The sequence below is a fragment of the Triturus cristatus genome, chromosome 5_1 (assembly GCF_964204655.1).
Source record: "Triturus cristatus chromosome 5_1, aTriCri1.1, whole genome shotgun sequence".
Taxonomy (NCBI): domain Eukaryota; kingdom Metazoa; phylum Chordata; class Amphibia; order Caudata; family Salamandridae; genus Triturus; species Triturus cristatus.
In genome coordinates this window covers 44,640,227-44,657,603 of record NC_140587.1, presented here as the reverse complement: position 1 = coordinate 44,657,603, position 17,377 = coordinate 44,640,227, and the positions used below count along the sequence as shown (strand labels likewise).

Here is a 17,377-nt window from a genome sequence, read left to right as displayed (position 1 = left end):
CAAGACTTTTGGTGGCCGGCTATGGACAAAGATGTTGAACATTTTGTGCGGGACTGTTGCACGTGTGTCACGAGTGATAAGTCTCAGGTGACCCATCCCTCTCCAGTTGAACCTATTGTTGTCAAGAATACTCCTTGGACCAAGCTGGCTTTTGATATTGCTGGTCCGTTTGGGCTCATTGGTAGTTCTCCTAAATATGCTCTAGTCATGATTGACTACATGTCCAAATGGCCTGAGGTAAGATTTGTTGACAGCATCAATTCCTCTTCCATCGTTAGTTTTTTTCAAGACGTTTTCCTCAGGGAGGGTTTTCCAGAAGAATTAGCATCGGACAATGGTACCCAGTTAACTTCGTCTGAAATGCAAAAATTTCTCAGAGATGCTGGGATTAAACATATTCTCACATCCCTCTAAGGTTTGCATTGGCGCAAGGCTGTTTGTGATATGTTGTGGGCTGTGAGAACGACTCCGCACGTCAGTACTGGTGTTGCTCCTTTTACCTTGCTTCGGGGAAGAGTAGCGGGGTCAAAACTGAACAAGGAGTGGATGTCCAGGAGGGTGGTTGATGCTCTGAAGTGGTCTGTGGTAACTGATGTTAGAGCCGCTGTTCAGTCTAAATATGACACTAGGGATGGTGTGCGCCATCTTCCTGACGTCAAGGTGGGTGATTGGGTGAGGATCAGGAAGCCGGGATTTCTCCGCAAGGGTGAGTCTCGCTTCTTGTCTCCTATAAGAGTATCTGCAGTGAAGGACCATGTCGTAGTGTTGACGGATGGAAGAGTCTGGAACGAGTCTTCTGTTTCCATTGTACCCAAACCCATGGTAGATGTAGTTAACGAAAGATTGGGTGTTCATTCCCCTTCTGCTGTTGTGCCCTCCAGTGTTCACGGGAGGGGAAGTGGGGTTCATTCTGACCAGGTTCCTTTGAGGGGTGCATCCTCCAGGTTGAAGCTTGTTCCTGCCAAATTTCGTGATTTTAAGATGATGTGATTCATTGGCCTTATTGCTCATGTAATTCTACTTTATCAAACTTTCCTGTTTCTCTTCTTGTTATCTTGCCTGTTTCTCTTCTTTCTTTTCTTTTCTTTCTTTGTGAAGATAGGGAGGTGTGTTGGGACCTATCTGTCATAGAATGTAGAACGCTTCCTTATAAGGTTTCCTGCGTGGGAGTTGCCACGACTGGACCTAATAAACTTATCACCTCACCTGGTGGTGTTGTGACTTCCTTTCAGGAAGGAATATTAAAAATTTGCCACGTTGTGCCGCTTAACTTGGCTTTTCGTGCCACATAATTTGGTGCGCCGTCGCATACTTCCTGTGGCCCTGATCACGTGACAAGTTCATAGCCAGCAGTTTGTGAAGTTCTAAGCTCTGGAACTACGGAAACACCTCATCAAGCCAACAGGGAAGTACAGAACTTTAGCAGACTGGAGCTGAGTCCCTCCTCTATGTCTAAGGAGCTGCGTCCTTCCTTAATGTCTGTGGACCCAGCTGAAAAGTGGGGCAGTATTCCCAAAGATGGCCGCCTCCTGCGCGGCTTCAATACTCCCACACGGGTCTGTTAGCGTCGCCAGCTTTCAAGATGGCCGACTTGGCCTGCACCATGGACGTAGAAAGAGGACTTTTCTAGGAAGTTGGGGGCGAAAAGAACACCCCGATATCAGGCTGTATGGGGCAGCGGGACCCGGGTCATGGGCCGATGGGAGGAAAGGCTCGCTCCGTCCCGCAGGAATGCGCACCGCGGCCAGGGGAGCAAAGGAGGTCGGCCGGCACGGGACAGAGAAGACGCCAGCAGGGCTAGCCCGCCGAGGCCTTAGGTCCCCGGGGCTCCGGGCGCTGCCCGCTCCGGTCCTCAAAGCCGGTGAAGTGCTCTCGCCCTATCCCGCTTCTCTAGTTCGGTCTGCGGCCGTCTACTCCTCCGCAGCGCCTCCTGGCGGCCCGCGCAGGCCGCGCTCCTCCCTCCTCCCCCGCAGCCGCCCCTTCCCGAGCACCACCCGCCGCCGGGAGAGGAGCCGCCAGCGCCGGGGAGCGGCCCGAGCAGACCCCGGCGGAGAGGTACTGAGCTCGGGATGGCTGGGAGCGGGGGGTCGGGGTGTGCCAGAGTAGGGGAGTCCCAGGGGTGGGTAGGTGGCGTGAGGCTCTGCCGTCCCGTCACTGTCCTGGAGCCTCAGGTGCTCCGCCACCCAAGGTACCCCCCCCCCCCTTCATATACACCCTATGCCCACCTCTCTCCTGCCTCTACCCTCTTCATCTCACACACCCCCTCAAGAGTCTAGAGATGAGGCTGTGCCTTCCCGTCACACTCACTGCCCTGGAGCCTCAGGTGCCCTGCCATCCCAGGTACCCCACCATTCATATACACCCTATGCCCACCTCTCTCCAGCTTCTATCCTCTTCATCTCAAGAGTCTAGAGATGAGGCTGTGCCTTCCCGTCACACTCACTACCCTTCCGTCACACTCACTGTCCTGGAGCCTCAGGTCCTCTGCCATCCCAGGTACCCTCACCCCAGGTACCCCCCCTCCCCTTCATATACACCCTATGCCCCCATCTCTCCTACCTCTATCCTCTTCATCTCAAGAGTCTGGAGAGGAGGCTGTGCCTTCCCGTCACACTCACTACCCTTCCGTCACACTCACTGTCCTGGAGCCTCAGGTCCTCTGCCATCCCAGGTACCCCCCCTCCCCTTCATATACACCCTATGCCCCCATCTCTCCTGCCTCTATCCTCTTCATCTCAAGAGTCTGGAGAGGAGGCTCTGCCATCCCGTCACACTCACTTCCCTGGAGCCTCAGGTGCTCTGCCACCCCAGGCACCCCTCATCCTTCGCAGACACACCGCGTCCACCTCCATCCTGCCTCTACCCTCTTCATCTCACACACCCCTCTAGAATTTGGAAACTGGGCAGTGCCCTCCTGTCACCGCTTTCGGTCCTGCGACCCCGGAACTAGCTCCTCTGCCCATTGAAGCTCTTTCAGCTGTCTGCATATCCAACTGTGCCCAGGGAATGTGCTTCCATTGACACTTTGCCACCCCAGGTATCGCCCTCCTTCCCGGGTACCCTGTCCCCACCCATTTCCTGGCTCTACTCGCGTCATCTGACCTACTCCATCAAAAGTCTGGCGTTGGGCTGTCACATTCAGGGCCTGAGACCTGGATCCCTAGGTGCACTACATCCCCGACCTACCCCCTCTGCCCGTTCATGCTCTCCCAGGTATCTGCATTCTGCTGTGCTCTGGGGCCGTGCTTCCACAGGAACTCTGCTACCCCAGCTATCTTCCCCAGTCCCTATCCCGACTCTTCCCGCTTCATATCACACCCTCAAGAGTCTGGAGATGGGGCAGATCGGGTGTCGCACTCGCTACCCTGGGTCAAGTGCTGGATCCCTAGGGCCTCTGTGACAATATGACTACCCCTTAACTGCCCCCATTTCATCCAGGTGTCTGCTTCCACGAGTACCCTGCTATCCCGCCCAACCTTCCCAGCACACTGCCCCCATCCCTCTTCCTAGTCGCTATGCCCTTCACCTCACCTACCCCTCAAGAATCTGCAGATTGCGTTCTGCCATCTTGTCCCTCTCATTGCCTAGGGTCAGGCTCTTGGATCCCGCATCCCTATGTGCCTACGACCTACACCCCTGCCTGCTGTGCCCACCCCTAGCTCCTGGATAGCTTGCTGTACCATGATGTTGTACTTCTGTAGGTACCCTGTTCCACCTTTGTCTTCTTACTGTCACTTCACCGTTTGAGAAGCTCTTCCCTGGGCTAGTCTTTCCCCTCCACTAAGGGATCTTTCTTGTACTTTCAGCCCCATCATCTCAGTACTCTCACCCTTAAGTCCTGCTTCTCCCATCTCACATATACTCATCCTCTCCTCTCAAATGTACACCTACCCTCTCTGAAATTAATGTTTCGTTTCTCCTTTATACACACTTTATATTTCACAAGTAAGCCGTTCCAGGGACTCTTTTCTCTCTTGCCAGTACCTTCCACAGTACCAATCTCCAATGCTCCCTCCAATTATTTTTCCTAGTGTGTGACAACAGCATGGTTCTGTGTGCCCTTTCTCAACCGTGTGCAGAATCCAAAGTAATGAGTAGTTATATGCAGGGCCACTGGAATTGTGCGGCCGCCGTGTTTTTCTCATAATGATTGAATTGCCGCATTTGCCACATAATCCATCATCTGCTGCCTAATCTGCAGATTTTAACAAATAACTTGGTTTCTGGCTCAAACTATTCAAAAGTTAGTAAAAATGCAGCATAGCATGTTGCTGCACAGTGTAAGGCTCTTTGCAAAGGTTGACTGGTCACCTTTCTGTTGCCGATTGCCCTATTTGGGAGTTAAACCGGTACTAACGAGGTGCAACATTTACCCGGACAGTGTTAACAAGTGTAATCATGAGAAAATAATGAAGTAATGTTCCACTTTACATGTATAATTTGCCTTTTCTTGCTGCATAATTTAGTGAACCGTGTGGCATAATTTGACCCGTCCAAGCCGTATAATTCCAGTGGCCCTCGTTCTATGTGATCATTCATCGTGCATGGAGTACTAATTCTTAGGAATCCTGCCATCGGAGAGATGGGAAGATATGTGTCAGTGATCGTAGGGTGAAGAGACATAGGGAAGTTCTGAGGTGGAGGGGGCATGTGTTCGGGGCAGAGGCCCTAATAGGGAAGATGCCATAGGAAGACACCCATGAGCTCTCTATGTTTTACTTGGCTACCTTGGCTGTTCGTTCTGAGAAGACAAGCCAAATAGGGTCACAGGGTGTCTTGGGCTGCCAAGCGCGCTCTCAGGTAACCCTAGTGTAGCCAATCCGCAAAAGCGCCTTCAGCTAACATTAGCTGGAGAAGGGTGGAACGAGTAGGAGGAGTTGCAAACATTCAAAAAATAACAAGCAGTGGCACAGAGGGAACAGACGCAACAGTGGGAGCCAATGAGCAATGTGAGCGCTATGCCAGGCCAAGTAAATACAATCAGGTTGCATGTAGTCACTATCCAGGGTATTTTAAAGCCTCAAAGACCATCGAAATAAGTCCCGCCCAAGTATTTAGATGGACATTTTTTCATAACCCCAGCTATTTGTCCCAGCACCGACTTTTGACACTTCAACCAAAATAAAACGAAATCTCTACTTCGTGGCTACTACGAAATATTATGTTATCTTCGTGAATACTCCAGTAGAAAGACTGAAAAATATGTAAACATAATGAAAAATTGTTAACATGCTGGAATATGTTTGGATTGTAGCGATGCGTTGGGGAAGTTTGGAAGCAATTATGGAGCTGCATTAAAGTTAAGTGAATGCCTTTAGTACCAAATAGTTTTAAACCGGATGTTCTGAAGTGCCGCTTTTCTAGTTAAACAACTAACATTGGCGTCACGGTGCTTGCATGGTATATCCCTAAATATGAACACACCTTTGCAGGTCCAATCCCTTGACCAGGTGTGCCATGGGGAGCATTGTTTACATTGCATACCTCATCTGGTGCTAAGTAATGCAGCCATAAGGCAGAACAAGGCTCGGGCAGAAGCAGGGGTAAGTGTTGACAGAACAAGGCTGGGGGGGGGGGAGGGGGAGCAGGGTTAAGGGTCATACAGATGGAGTGGTCTCGTGACCCGCTGTACCACCTCTCTTGAATAGGTCCATACCTAGCACGCATGCCTTTGAGGTGCCGGATCGTGTCCTAGAGAATGTTACACAGCTGGGCCTGTTACTGAGAGCTGGCCAACCCCTACACCTCATGAAACGAAATACATTCTGCAATGTAGATACATTAATATGGAAAACGTAATAATCCCCGTTCGAGTTCCCAGATTTGTCCACGCAGCGGTGAGTGGTCTGTAGCCACTGAAACTGACCAACATTTAAAGTAGTAGGAAGTGAAGATGTGCATGTATTCCTACCCGTCTAAAGACGGCCAACGATTGTGAGCATAATAAAAAGTCAGAGGGCATGCTCTGATTCACGGGGCTTCAAAGACACTTTCAATTGTTAGTATTTGCAGTTATAGTTGCTATGGTGCACGGCGGATTTGCAATGCTTGATCCTGCTGAATTTCTTTCAGGGGGCAGCATGTTTAACTTTACTTATGCTGCACAGGGAGGAACGTTACGGGGAGGCTGTCAGAACCACTATAGCACAAAATCTATGACGAGAGAGAGGAGGTGCGGGGAGGGGAGGCAAGCGTGCAGCCTAGAGCACCCCTTCTTGCTTGCTATACCTACCCTCAAAACCGCTACTGCTCACCTTTCCTTCCGATGCTTCTCTCACTCCCCAAACTGGTACTTTGCACCCCTCACCCTGCTACTCTCACCCTCCAAGCTAGTACCCTGCACCCCCTCCTTCCTCTGCTACTCCCACCCTCCAAACTGGTACCCTGCATCCCTCCTTCTCCTGCTACTCCCGCCCTCTAAACTGTACCCCTCAATCCCCTGCTACTCCCGCCCTCAAACTGGTACTCTGCACCCTGTCCCTTGCTATTCCCAGCCGTTAAACTGTTATCCTGCACCCCTCCTTACCCTGCTACTCCCACTCTCCAAACTGGTACCATGCACCCCTCCTTCTCCTGCTACTCCCGCCCTCTAAACTGTGCCCCTCAATCCCCTGCTACTCCCGCCCTCAAACTGGTACTCTGCACCCTGTCCCTTGCTATTCCCAGCCGTTAAACTGTTATCCTGCACCCCTCCTTACCCTGCTACTCCCACTCTCCAAACTGGTACCCTGCACCCCTCCTTACCCTGCTACTCACGCCCCCAAATTGGTGCCCTGCACCCCTCCTTCCCCTGCTACTACTGCCCCCTAAATTGGTACCCTGCACCCCTCCTTCCCATGCTACTTCCACCCCCCAAATTGGTACCCTGCAATCCTCATTTCACTGCTACTCCCACTCCAAACTGGTACCCTGTTCCCTGCTATTCCCACACCCAAATTGGTGACCTGCAGTCCTCGTTCCCCTGCTACTCCTGCCCTCTAAACTGGCACCCTGCACCCCTCCTTCTCCTGTTACTCCCGCCCTCTAAACTGGTACCTTGCACCTCTCCTTCCCCGGCTACTACCACCCTCCAAACTGGTACCCTGCCCTCTGCTACTCCCACCCTCCAAACTGGTACCCTGCACCCCTCCTTCTACTGGTACCCTACATCTCTCCTTCCCCTGCTAATCCCACCCTCTAAAGTTGTACCGTACACCTCTCCTTCCCCTGCTACTCCCACCCTCTAATGTTGTACCCTACACCTCTCCTTCCCCTGCTCCTCCCACCCTCCAAACTGACACTCTGTGCCCCTTCTTTCCTGCTAATCCCACCCTCAAACTCGTGCTCTGTACACTGCCCTCTGCTACACCACCCTCTAAACTGGTACCCTACACCTCTCCTTCCCCCTGCTACTCCGACCCTTCAAAATGGTACTCTGCACCCCTCCTTCCCTGCTACTCTCACCTTCCAAACTGGTACCCTGCGCCCCTCAATCCCCTGCTACACTCACCCTCCAAACTGGTACCCTGCGCCCCTCATTCCCCTGCTACACCCACCCTCCAAACTGGTACCCTGCACCTCTCCTTCCCTTGCTACTCCCACCCTCCAAACTGGTACTCTGCACCCTGTCCCCTGCTACTCCCACCCTCAAACTGGTACCCTGCAACCTTCATTCCCCTGCTACTCTCCCCTCGCCCCCAAATTGGTACTCTGCACCCTGTCCCCTGCTCTTACCACCCTTTGAAGTGGTACCTGCACCCCTCCTTCCCCTGCTACTCCCACCCCCAAATTGGTACCCTGCAATCTTCATACCCCTGCTACTCCTAGCCCCCAAATTGGTTCCCTGCAACCCTCATTCCCCTGCTACTCCCACATCGGTACCCCGCAACCCACATTCCCCTGCTACTCCCACACCCACATTGGTACCCTGCAATCCTCATTCCCCTGCTACACCCACCCTCCAAACTGGTACCCCGTACCATGCGTTTTCCTCCCTGAACAGTTCTGTCTCCCTGCTCCCCAGTGCTCTGCCTACAGCCCCCTGTAGTCTGCCTTCTCCGCGCTTCTCACGTACACTACCTTCTCCCAAGCCTCTATCACCAGGGATTTTCTACGATAAGGTACTATGTGTTCTCTCTCCACCTGTACCACCTCACTCTGCAGGTGGCCTGTGTTTCTCACGGCCTCCCTTCCAGCTGTCCTTTCCTTGCTAGCCCCTTCTTAGACCCTCCCACACCGCTGGAAAACTTCCTATTCCAGGTGACCCACTTTCCATCATACACTTTCCAAAACTTTTGCCACGCCCCAAGACACTTCAAGTACCTCTTATCCCCCGAACGCGGTGCCCAGTGTTACCAACTGCCCCTCACCTGCTCTTAGTTTCTTACCCCACACACCAGGTAGCCTTTCTCAGATGCCTTCCACACTCCCTCCTTCACACTCGGCTATAGTAATGGGCACTAAATGTACAGATAGCTCTCCAGAGCACCAAAGAGTTTCTCTTGGCACCCGTCCAGCAACAGCATTGGATTTTTTTGTTGTTGTTTGTTTTGCAATTTAATGTATTGAATTTTTTTAATGAATAGTCCTATTGGAATTTTCTTGTAAGAACAACAAAGCAGGTACATTTACCCATACGTGGTCGTTATAGCATGTAAATACAATTGTTGTGAGTTGGGACATCTCACAAAAAATGACGGACTGGCCTCACACACCACCTGGTGTCATGCTTCATCATCGGCCAGTCCTCGCCCTCCAAAACCTTCGTTTGATGGAGGGCGGGCATACACCTGGAGACAGGGATGCACTTCTAAACTAAAGAGTGGGGGCCCGTGGGGTGGAACGTGAGGTTAAAAATCATTATAGTTACCAGAATTTTTTTTTAATGTGACCAATAACTATATGATGCTAAAAACAAAAGGACGGTGGGTGGGGTATTTAGTGTCCCCTAGCCGTCTTGTGCAAGGTCGACATGTTTCTGCCTAGTTGGCCCGAGCGGGTCCAGGGCATTCATCAGGACCTAGAGTTACAAACTGGGGCTCCGTTCTTACCAACAGGTAGCAAGAAAGTACCACTGCGCGGGTGTGGCGGGGGCCACACTCCACTTCCTATGGTGTTACTCCTCCATTCGGGAGGACGAGGAGTAACACCATAGGCTGAACACGGGACACTTTGCCTGAGACAATTGAACAGGAGTGTCTCCTCCCTTCCCCCCCATGTGGCAAGTAGTTGTTTCAACTAGGGCTTGACAGCTGGAAGCCAATTAGGAAGTGGAGTGTGGCCCCCACCACACCCGCGCAGTGGTACTTTCTTGCTACCCGTTGGTAAGAACGGAGCCCCAGTTTGTAACTCTAGGTCCTGATGAATGCCCTGGACCCGCTCGGGCCAACTAGGCAGAAACATGTCGACCTTGCACAAGATGGCTAGGGGACACTAAATACCCCACCCACCGTCCTTTTGTTTTTAGCATCATATAGTTATTGGTCACATTAAAAAAAAATTCTGGTAACTATAATGATTTTTAACCTCATGTTCCACCCCACGGGCCCCCACTCTTTAGTTTAGAAGTGCATCCCTGTCTCCAGGTGTATGCCCGCCCTCCATCAAACGAAGGTTTTGGAGGGCGAGGACTGGCCGATGATGAAGCATGACACCAGGTGGTGTGTGAGGCCAGTCCGTCATTTTTTGTGAGATGTCCCAACTCACAACAGTTCTACAACTGTAGTAGGGTCACACTACTCTAGGAGCAGCTTTCAGTGGTTAATATTCAGTAATGAAGGCTGCTAGCTCCTAGAACCCCGCGCCTCCCGTCCCCCCCCCTCCACACTCTGTGGAGTTCCTCTTGTGATTGCATGTAAATACAATTACCATTGGCACTGAGAGATGTGCCTTGAGACATTGGGGACACCAGTACCCCTGCAGCCCTACCAGTATCTCCTCCCCTTAAGGTGCCCCTATTGAGAGTCCCTTGTCATACTACGATCTTAAGGGTCATACATAGGCCAGGGTGGGGTGTGGTTGCTCTGTAACTGGCAGTCTACTTGCAGTACGCCTCTTGGCTACAATGAGACCTATATGCCCGAGTGCATCTCTGTAAATCTACGTCTAATAGGACGTTGAGCGCGGTCATCTTAGGTGGGTCACTGGCCAACCCATGGCCTCTTATAAGGAACAGGCAACACCCTGCCAACATGTCTGTACAGCATGGCAGAGCCAAGTCATGTTTTTGAAGCCACCCACACATTTTCTGCATCGCAGGCATGCCCAGGAGGTCCTACGTTGGATCTCTCAGATCTTTTTATTTGTTGGGGAGACACGGTGAAGGCATTAAACTGAATCCGGTTGAATTGGGCAGAGACAGTTGCCTCTCTTGGCGCCATCAGGTGTCGCGTCATTCTTCTCTTACAGAGGACCTAGGTTACTTTCTGTGCTTCTCCTAGGGATGGAAATCAATCAATCAATCTGTATTTGTATAGAACAGCACTGTCACCCCTAGTGGTGCCTGGGCGCTGAGAGAACCCTGTCTGTTGCATAGCCAGGTCTTGAGTCACTCTGAAGTCCACCTGGGAGGGTGCTATTTGGAGGTGGAGGGGCAGGTCGTTCCAGGGCTTGGCGGCAATATAGGAGGGGCGACCCCCGCTGTAACAGGTGTGCGAGTGAGGTGGATCGTAGGTGTCTCGCAGGTAGATGGCAGTTCAGTCGATGGTTGATGTAGGACGGTCCTTGATTGTGTGGGGCTTTGCAGGCCTGCATGAGAATCTTGGGCAGGCATCTCTTCTGAATGGGGAGCCAGTGGAGGTTTCTGAGGTGGGGGGTGATGTGGGCCTGTTTGGGCAGGTCCAGGATGAATATGGCTGCAGTGTTCTGTATGATCTGGAGTCTTTTGAAGAGCTGGGTGGAAATTGGTGACGAGGGCCTGAGTGTCGGTCTTTCTGGTGCTGATTGAGATCCATCTAATGAGTCTGCGGAGCTTGCATAGGGTGTGGAAGCAGGAGGATGCAACTGCGTTTACTTGTTGTTTAATGGTTCGTTGGCTGCCGAGGATGATACAGATGCAAAGAGCTCAGGGGCAGTAAACCACCAAGCAGCGCTACATGTGGGAGATCACATGTTTGCCCATCAGCAGCTCGGCCACCAGTATTTTGTGTAGGTTTTGATCATTCTTCATTTCTTTTTTCTTTTTTTTCTTTTTTTCCCCATTATTTTTCAGCACCACATTTCCGTTTTGGAGAGGAGTGTTTAAAAAATGTAAAATAAATGTATAAAATAGGGTGCCCAGACACTTCCTAAAACTCCACCTGCCCATATGGGATGTTGTCACCCTCAAGCATAGGAGCACAAGCCCATCATCCGAGTGTGACACTGTAGAGCCGCGCCTGCGCAGTGCACACTTGCGATGCTGCCGAAGTGGTACCCAGCCCTCCTCGTCTGAGATGGTTCAGTTAGGCATGTACAGGATCAGTGCATGACCATTCATGGAGCTTACTCCAGAAAGAGAGGTTAACGTATGGAACCTCCAAGTTTATTACACAACTGTTGTATTCATCCAAATATGCAAACGCAGTGCTTTAATTTTATATCATTGGAAAAAGTGTCGTACCGACGCTTCCACGGGTTGAGGTAAATCAACAGAATTCATTAAAAAAATATCATCAAAATCGTTTTAAAATATGTAAAAGAAATGTGATGGGCAACGCTTGACGGCTGTTACTTGAAGGGTTACTAGTCTTTGTGGATGTTGAGTGGCTTCCAGCCTTCCAGCTGAAATCAAGGGTAGGCAACGATTAGCTATTGATCTCCCTGTGTAAGGCCATCAGCCCCTTGAGCCCCATCACACTGGCTGCTGCTGCTGTTCCTTTCCCAAGAGGACCCTGCAGCGCCTCTTTAGTTTCAGTTGTTTAATGAACGATTTTCTGATGTCACAACCATCATAGTGAGGCCAAGTATCGGAGGACCCTGCGAAGAAGTCACTACAGGTGGCTTACAGACAGGGTACATTGGGTATGGCGGTAAACGTATCATACGTACCAGCTGGCCAAAAAGAGCCAATCATGCTCTTTACTCTCTGATTGACAAGTGGTGGCAGGGTTCCTGCGTGAAGGAGGGAGGGAGCCTTGGAAGGGAGGGCGAATGTACCATCTTCCACTCGGACAAGACTTTCACAGTAATTCTTCACCACAGAATTTATGACCATGGACTAAACGCAGCCACATAATAGTTGAGTGGGTCAAACACTCCGACAGTATCTGGCATCTTTGCCTTGCAAGTGTCGCCTTTGTTGTGGCTTAGGCTTTTCTTGGGCTCTTTAGTAGTGTGACACGTTGTGTTGTCAACAGTGATAATTGGGTGGACTGATTTGATCCCAGGGTTTCATCTAGTCACAAGTTGACATTTTCTAAATTCGGTACCTTACCCACCCAAGCAAAGCTCCTTTCCTTTTTTGGTCTAGCTTGACAGTGCAGACTGTGTGCAGATCTATTGTTAGCAGTTCCCATAGAATGGGCTTTCACTCTGCCCAGAGTATTCTTTTCCCCCCCTGAATGCTATTGGCTGTTAGTGCATCATCCACCTCTTACAAAAATACAAATACGGATTTATGGAGTGTGTTTTTTAAAATTTTATTTTATAAAGTTTTATATAGCGCGAACAAGATCCCGAAGGATATCAGAGCGGCTTACAAAAGGAATGAAGGAAATGCAATATCGACATCAAGTAGGAAGAACAAACCAGAATAATCACACGATTAAAAGAAAAAGGGGTCAACGGCGAGTAATACAATCAACATGTACATAGCGGGCTACAAGGGGGCACACGATAAGGTAAAGAAGAGCAGCATCAACTGAGGGTCTAATGGTTGTAGGATCAATGATTACTGATATTGACCCACCTCAATATCAGCTCCACAAGCTTCATGTTCAGCCATGGTTTCAAGCAACAACTATTCAACTGTGCTCTCTGATTGCTCCTGAACAATGGCCAATGCTACCTGCCACAACATACACTGATGTGCCTCCCGTGGCCACAGGTGTAGCAGTGGTGCCTGCGGCAGAGCCATTCGAGGCAGTGGCAGGTAGTGCAGTAGTGGTCGTGGTGGTAGCTGCAGTCGATGCAGAAGTGGCAGTATTGCTGGTAGCTACTGCAAATGCAGGAGTGGTGCCAGTGGAAGGGGTTGGTACAGCCAGTGCAGGTTACATTGCAAAGCATGAGGGTTTATTTTACCATTTCAAAAGTACTCGGATTCATCATCCTGGATGACATTCTTTATCTCATACATGCATTGTATAGAGAAAACAATTGCTTTTTTATTATTATTACACTGCAGCAGGCTTTTTTAGGGCTCACTCCTGCGTTGCAGTGCGTAGCACTGCTCGCGCAGCGAGAGCTCTTTTGTATGGGATTTTGAAAGCTGACCACACGCACGTGCGTGTGAACAGCTTTCGCCGTCAGGCATTGGCTTTCGCGTGTTTTTTTTTATTTTATTTATTTTTATATACAGAAAAAGGCACGCGCTTGGGCAAAGGCGGGCGCACGTCCTGCCTTTTCTGCACCCATTCCCGACAGTGGCTAGCATGCGCAGCAGCGTGTGTTCGCCTTGCGGACGCTCTTCAGCCCACCCCCCCGGTGCGCGCGCACCACTAGTTGTTGACAATAGCGGTCGCAACGCGATCGCTTTCAGTGCCGCTTGTTTTCTTTACTTTTGGTATAATCACGGCACCCACGCTTTACATTTAACATTAAAAATAAAGCGTCAGTGCCGCGATGCTTGTTCTTTATTTGATTTGTTTCTGGCGCGGATCGCGATCCTGGAGGTCACCTGATCTGATTAGTATGTCCGTCTCAGTGAAGCACCTTCACATGCCTCACACCACTCACGGGTACAGGCAGGCCTTTGGGCACGGCGTCCTATTAAGCAATCCAGCTGAGAGGCCCTGCATCAATTTCTGTCCGAATGCAACTCCAGGTGAGAGGCCTTGCATGGCTCCCAAATGTAGTGCTACTCCACTCTGAGGGGCTGTGCATCACTTTCCCATCGGAAAGCTACTCCAGCTGAGAGGACTTGCAGCACACCCAAATGCAGTGCTACTCCACTCGATAGGCCGTGCATCACTCCTCATTGCAGCAGGGCTCCAGCTGAGAGGCCCTGCACCACTCCAAAATGCAGTGCTACTCCACTTGAGGCCATGCATCCATTCTTATTACAGCGCTACTCCAGATGAGAGGCCTTACAACACACACAAATGCAGTACTGCTTCATGCTGAGAGGCCCTGCACCACTTCCCTTTCCAGGTCGCCCTCCTGCGGAAAGGCTTTGCATTGCTTCCCGATCAGCTGAGAGGCCGTGCACACTTCCATTCCAGGTTTATCCCCAGCTGAGAGGCCCTGCTTTACTTCCCATTTGACCTCTAAGGTCAGCCAAGAGGCCCTGAAATACTTCGAATCCAACTATACCTCACTGACAAGCCATGTATAACTACATTGCAATTTCACTCACAGCTAAGAGGCCCCGCATCGCTAACAAGTCATCTTCCTCCAGCTGAGAGACCCTGCACCACTTCCAATCCATTTTCTGTTGTCAACTGAGGTCAATCCATCATTTCTATTAGGTCTCTGCATGTAGCCGAGAGGCCACACATCCTTTTTATTCCTGTTTTATTTCGAGCCGAGAGGCCCTTTCTACCTCCCAGCTGATTCCTGTGCTTTACAGGCATTTTTAAGCCCAGGGTAACACATTGCATCCCGGAAAAGAGGGCTTCCAGGGGGCCTAGAAGTCCTCTGAAAGGACCACCGACTGTCACTGTGGAAGGAATGCAAAATCTGGACCAGGACTTCAAAGGACAAAGGATGGGCATTTCAGGGGCAGAAGGTGGGCTGGAATAGAGGGCTGGCGTCCACATTTCAAACCCCAGACAGGTCTATATGGGACTTACAGGCCTCGCTGATTCAGTGAGAATCAGACTGTCAGATGAACCCTGCAGAGGTCAGTGTGGCAGCGGACATCTATGCCAAGTGTCTCAAGGGCAGAGTTAACAGGACACCCCTGGCTGGTTTTGGACCCCCCCCCCAGATCCAACCGCGCCTCAAACATGCACGCACCTCAGCAGGATGTCCGGCGCCCACCTGAATCTCAACCCCACTGTTAGACCTGGCACCTTGGCGTGAGTCTCCCTTCCTCTTTTTGTCGCTGTGCCTCATGTGTTTTTATGGTGTTGGCCGCTCAGCGCGCTGTGCCACTGCCAACCAGTGTCGCGGTGCGAGTGCTCCCTTTTGTAAATTGTATATGTTGGTTGGATTCCATGATTGGATTGTTTGATTTACTATCAGACCCCAGTAAAGTGCGCCAGGAGCGCCAGGGCATGTAAAGGCAAACACCGCTGGTGGGCTTGCAGCACGGGTTGTGCCACCCACAGAAGCGGCCGGTAAAATATGTCTAAGGTCTGCCATCGCAGAACCTGCGTGCAGTCTGGTACTGACATGCTGACTGGCTAGTGCCCACACTTGCCGGTCCCTGAAACCTTCCCTTAGCTGCATGTTAGTCACCCCTCTGGTAGGCCCAAGGGCAGGGTGCGTTGTAAGCCTAAGGTAGGACAAGCCTGGATGCGTGGCATGTCCTAGTAGTGAATGACCGCCAACTTGTTGTTCACTACTGCAAGGCTACCCTGTTCTCATAGGCCAGTATGGGCGGCTTGGATCGTTACAACCTATGATCCTAGCCGACCCAGGGAACATGGTAGAAGATCGAGTTTAGTATTCCTGAACTCGGAATAATAAGGTACATCTTTTCCCAAGGTTTATTTTAATATTCCGGGTTTGCAAATGCCGCTTTTAGAAAGCTGGCCTTTGCTTGCCTAAAGATTTCAGCCCGCCTCTGCGTGATGTGTATCTGATGTCTGGCTGGTGTGAGTGACGGGGCTGGGGAACCCAGATGGGCAGGGCTAGGTAGCCTGGTGGTGAATAGGACGATCGACAGGTAGATGGGTGGGAGGAGTACTCCTAGGCTCTGAATAGGCCAGTGCTCTGCCACCTCAATGCCGGCTCCGTCCCCTGTGGAGCGTCTGAGGACTCTGCCCTGCACTCGGAAAGAAGAAGCCTGCATCGCGTAAACCAAGTGCTCAGAATCCGGACTGAACTAGGCAAGGGCCCCCCTGGCCTGGGAGAACAAAAGATTTGCTGTATAAATGTAGGAGCCCTGCTCCTAAGAAACTAGATCCGCTTTTGACCAAGAAGAATCTCTGCCTGAGGAGGAGGCACCGGGAAAGCTGTAGGAGGAAGACTGTCCCTATCCTGGGGGACTGGCCTGCAGTGGTGACCTTGCTGCCAAAGGGGAGAAGAGAAACTGTTGCTGAAGACTTTGCTTTATTTTTACTTTCAAGACTTGTGCTTTTCCAAAATGATCTCCAAGGGCTTGGAACTGAGCTTGCCCCCTGAACTGAGCCCCAGGACCATTGGGCTCTACCTGATCTTCACTCGCCTGCCGCTGGACTGTGGTGTCCCTTCCCTCGCCGGAGCTGTGACCCTTGTCCCCAGTCCCTCCCTGAGCCGTGACCAGGACTGCTTAGCCGCCCCCGCCTTGGGAAGAGCCTCGCTCGATCTGAGCCGCTCCCCCTACGCTGTGCTGGGCTGCCCCTGTCACCTCGCTCGCCGGAGGCTCGCTGCGCACCTTCACCCCCCTGCCGGAATCGGCGTTCCAAGCCTCGGACGGCCCGGACATAATCTGCGTGCCCGGCTGCCCCGCTTTGTTCACCCGCCACCTGCAACACCCCGCTCTTGTCGTGAGCCTGAAGATCAGACCCCCATCGTGAAGTGTGGGAGCCCCGGACGCCGCCTCGCTCTTCTGCGGAAGAGCCGCTGAAATCCCGCACCCACCTTCGCGTCAAGAAACAAGGTACTGTACTTACGAACTCGACCGTGAGCTCGCATCGGATCCAGGGTCTGCAACGTTCTGATTTCCCTGTCCTCTGCCGTGTGCTTCCGGGCGCTGCCTCAGCACGAAGTGCGCTGAGGCCTACAGTTACCTTGTGCCCGCCTAAAGAACTTTCCGTAACAAAGAGAACTTTACCGTATTCCTAAGAATTGTGGCCCCATCAGTTAACGTTACTGGGCCTTGTATTGAATCTGCTGAATCTACATAAAAGCTTATTTTTATATACTTCCTGATTGGTGTCCGTTTGTGGTGCATGCAAGGGGTTTACTGTATGTGTAATTGCATTTGCTTAACCGTGTACGCCTGAGACTTAGCCTAGACTGCTCGCGCCACGCACCTAGAGGGTGAGCAGGGGTTATTCTGGGGAGTCATCCTTCGCCCTGACAAGAAGTAAAGGGTCCCTGCTTGTTGTGGGTACACACCTACGTCAACCAGAGCCCCCTCATTTCTAACATTGGTGGCAGCGGTGAGGATTTA

At 51.4% G+C, this 17,377-nt stretch overlaps 1 protein-coding gene across 4 annotated transcripts in view; it reads left to right on the top strand.

Annotated features, from left to right (window-relative positions):
* The first annotated feature begins 1,554 nt into the window (after positions 1 to 1,554).
* Positions 1,555 to 17,377, top strand: part of LOC146830122 (casein kinase II subunit alpha-like) — a 235,296-nt gene continuing 219,473 nt past the window's right edge. For 2 of the 4 annotated variants that reach the window (XM_085604348.1, XM_085604346.1), the window contains exon 1: positions 1,555 to 2,055. The gene's annotated coding sequence lies outside the window, so the exon portion shown is untranslated. The remainder of the gene's footprint in view (positions 2,056 to 17,377) is intronic. The other 2 variants (XM_085604349.1, XM_085604347.1) reach the window with 2 other exon arrangements.